We start from the raw sequence: 4,263 nt of genomic DNA on the forward strand, positions 1-4,263 counted from the left end.
CTGCTACTGCAGCATCTTCATTCACTTGGAGTGGTAGTGCTTGATGTGCCATTATTTCAGGAGAGTTTTTCAAAGGACCACCAGAAGCTGATTGTTCCTGTAGTGGGGCAACAGACCTGTACAGACACACATGCAGCCACGTGTATGATGTAACGTATGGTCCACTTATGTAAAGTGGTATCTCAGTTGCCCATCTTCCTTTAACCTTTTATCCGACGATGGAGCGAATCAGGCACATATATATCCCCACATTGTGCATTCCATTGGGAACATGAATGCTGCTTTGTTGCTGCGGTGTGTATGCAGTCTTCATTTCTTTGTAAGATTACTTACTCTCTCTTCACCATAAAGTCCCAGAGCTGGCTACAACAATATAATATGCCATTCTAAAAACAGATAAAAGCATTCCAAATGGAGCAGAGTGGTATTAAATACTCAACAGGAGAGGTGGGTCCCACAAAACAAAATACTGCCAAAAGGTCAGGGTAAAGAGGGACACATCTTCAGCATACCATGAAATCTGTACAGCGAAAATGCTTGATGCATTTAGGGGCTGCCACAGAGGAAGCCCTCTCCCAGGGCCACAATTCCCTGCACTTTCAAGCGTGTAGGAATTACCAAGAGAGCTGCCAGCTCTGCCAGTCTTAGCACACAAGATTAGTAGGGGCCATTTAGGGCTTCAGACATTAATGTGAGCAACTTCAGTTGGGTCTAGAAACAAAGAGGCATTTTTAATAAAAAAAATATAAAAGGTAAAGGTAAAGGGACCCCTGACCATTAGGTCCAGTCGTGGCTGACTCTGGGGTTCCGGTGCTCATCTCGCTTTATTGGCCGAAGGAGCCGGCGTACAGCTTCCAGGTCATGTGGCCAGCATGACTAAGCCGCTTCTGGCAAACCAGAGCAGCGCACGGAAACGCCGTTTACCTTCCTGCCGGAGTGGTACCTCTTTACCTACTTGCACTTTGACGTGCTTTCAAACTGCTAGGTTGGCAGGAGCAGGGACCGAGCAACGGGAGCTCACCCTGTCACGGGGATTCGAACCACCGACCTTCTGATCAGCAAGTCCTAGGCTCTGTGGTTTAACCCACAGTGCCACCCACGTCCCTTTGAAATAAAATAATTATGTGTGTGTGTGTGTGTGTGTGTGTGTGTGTGTACACACACACACCAGCCCTAATATATGCAGATTTATTTAGTCCATTAATATCCCACCTTTCTTCCATTGTAGAACTCAAGCTGGCATGCAAGTTGGTCAGAGACTGACCAGGCCCATTAGTGTTGAGGAAGTTAACAGATGTTGCTAACATTAGAAAACCTTAGACCTGCTGTGCTTCCTCAAGGTAGCTGAGCATGAGCCTTCTCTCTGGGACCATCTGCAGACCCTATTTACTAAGGAAATCAAGATATCTGTGTTGCAGAAATCCCCTTTGTTTCCAGCCCTGCCTTTGCTTCTATTGTGTTCTTGTACGGATCTGTTAGCCTCCATATGCTTTCATTCCTTCTGCCCTTATGCCACAGGGTGCCGCAAGGATAAATTGGTTAATCTCTGTAAGGCACTTACAGCACAATCCTAAACTACTCAGAAGTAAATCCTGTTGAGTTCAATTGGGTTTGGTCCCAGGTGAGTAAGTATTGGATTGCAGCCTAAATTAATAACACGATAGCATGCAGAGCAGTCATTTGCACCCTGCATTGCTTGGAATCTAAATAACTAGGGCTAAGAAATGGACAAATGAGAGACATTATTCATCCTTTCCTGCAGCAGACCCACTGCAAAAGGTCCCAGGGTATGGTCTGAAGGCACATTTAAACAAATAAATGGGCAAATAAAAAATATTATCATTATCATAAATTTGTATACCGCCCTTCATCCACAGATGTCACAACATAAATTTTGAGAATTGGGCCCAAAACCTAATTGGCAACCAGTATAGTTGGGCCAGGATCAGCTTAAATGGACTTGCCCCGGCAAGCATCCTGGCTGCAGAATTCTGCACCAGCTGAAGTTTCTGAACCGTCTTCAGAGGCAGCCCTACATATAACACATGAAGATGAAACTAAGCAGCTCTGGGTCTGGTCAGTGCCAGGATGGGAGACGGCCTAGGAACCACCTTGGAAGAAAGGTGAGATATAAATCCATGCCAATACATAAATAAATAAATAAAAACATGCCACTCCTCACATGCTCTACGAGATCTGCACATTATTCATGTATGTAGATGCCAACAGCCTGCTTCCCCACTGGACCATGTGTGGCTGGGAACACAGGTGATCTCTAGGTGTTGTTTACACAGTAAGGGTTGGGCTGTGAACTGGTTCAGCCACCAACATTGGATTAAAACTGAAGGTATAAAATGACCACACTGCCAACATTGTAGCGGATTTGTTAATCCACCACCCACTACCCTCAACAAAGACTGTGCACACTGACAACAGTGGTAGCAGGGATCTACCAACAGCCTACTGATCAATATGGCTAACTTGGCCTCATATTTCATCCCCCCCCCCCTTCCACAACCGCAAACAAATCTCACTACAGTTCAATAGAACTGGAAAAGGCAAATAAACATGCCTTGCCCCCCAGTCTTCTCTCATCGTCAATGTAAACCAATAAATATACAGAAAAAGAACCTACTCAATTGACACTGACATAAAAACCCCACAAACATATTTTAAAAAACCCAAACACAACAAAGACTGTGCGCCCAGGTTGCCTGATGGACTTCATTTTTTTGCTCCACCATTGAGAAACAGTGACTGGGAAGCATCAGCTGCTGATTTTCTGCTTGTTGTAAATCTCTTAAGGACATAGAATCTGTGTCAGGAAAAAAGGTAGCAACCCCAATGGGGGGGGGATCCACCAAAAGATGTGCAGATGTGGTCTCATGTGTGTGAATATTGGAATTTAACGGTTGAAAATATGGTAGCTGCCAGGCTACAACCACTTGCCTGGGAGTAGGTTCCACTGAACTCAACTGAAGTCTCTCTTTCCCCCCTCTTCTTCTTATATTCAATTTTTTATTTATACAAAACAAACACATTTGGGGGGGTATAATAATGGGCAGTCTAGTATGTCTGCTTCCAGCCAGCATTCTGTAACATTTCTCTGTTCAATATATAATCCCATCCCAGGCCATAGCTGTCAATGTTTCCCTTTTTTAAAGGGAAATTCCCTTACTCCGAATAGGATTCCTCGCAAGAAAAGGGAAAAGTTGACAGCTATGTCCCAGGCTGCAGCATTGCTGAAAGCTATGAGCTTTCCACCTTGTAGCCGTGTTTTTCTAATTCAGCTCTTAGCTGATTGGAGAAATCATCTTCCACATGGTCACCATTCCAATTGTCTTCCCACACACATGCATCTTCATCTAAACCAGCCCAGTCTTCAGCTGGGAACTCCTCGAACTCGTCATCCTCCTCCAACAGTCCCAAGTCGACAGGCTGTTTCTGCTCCAACTTCATCAGCCTCACGCCATTCTAGAGCCCACCAGCAACTTTCCCACTCTTTTGCTCCCCTGGCTGGAGTCACTTCTGAGTAAACACACATAGAATTACACTGTAAAAGTATCAGCACTTCTTGGTGTTTACAGTGTACAATGCAAACTAGATGTTAGTTTATCCCCACGTGACACCTGTTAGATCTTGAATGTAACATTTACATACAATATGTAAGAGGAGTTGTAGTCAATCAAACATGTTTCCAAAATGCTGTTGAAGTTTAATCTCACAATATGTGCTTCATTCGCATGTATGTATATATCTGTATCTATATATATAACACCTAAATATCATTGTACTTTCTGAATGCAGAAAGAAAGAAAAATCAATCCAGTCAATGGAGTAGAATGAAACTAAGATGAGAACCAGGTATCATTAGCACAACCTGTTAACATTATAAAACATTAACAAAATTAACATTACAAATCAAATGTAGATTTAATTTCACAATTTGTCTTCCTCCTTAATAATGTTAAGAACCATGCTCTTATAAAACCCAGTGTTAATTACAGTAAAATCCATCAAATCAAATTAAACATTTGGAATCAATAGTGGTTATCCACCTACTGTTCCTAATGGCAATCATGTCTTTTGATGAGTGTTTCCAATATGCCTTACTTTTATCACCTTCCCCAACTTTCAGTGAACCCAATGTATGCTAATTCACACCTGATAACAATTGGCTTTTGCCTGGACTAACCCTCTGAAGCTGATGATAAAATGTGTCAGCTGAGATCTTTTTTTCAAGAAGCTGCTAAAACATTTCTC

General features: G+C 42.9%; 1 pseudogene across 1 annotated transcript; it reads right to left on the reverse strand.

The window, feature by feature from the left end:
• Positions 1 to 3,230: 3,230 nt before the first annotated feature.
• LOC309337283 (26S proteasome complex subunit SEM1 pseudogene) lies at positions 3,231 to 3,487 on the reverse strand (annotated as a pseudogene). The gene has a single exon. The product of its transcript is annotated as a 26S proteasome complex subunit SEM1 pseudogene (transcript).
• Positions 3,488 to 4,263: the final 776 nt, after the last annotated feature.

The sequence above is a fragment of the Podarcis erhardii genome (genome assembly GCF_964252035.2).
Source record: "Podarcis erhardii genome assembly, chromosome: 1".
Lineage (NCBI taxonomy): Eukaryota > Metazoa > Chordata > Lepidosauria > Squamata > Lacertidae > Podarcis > Podarcis erhardii.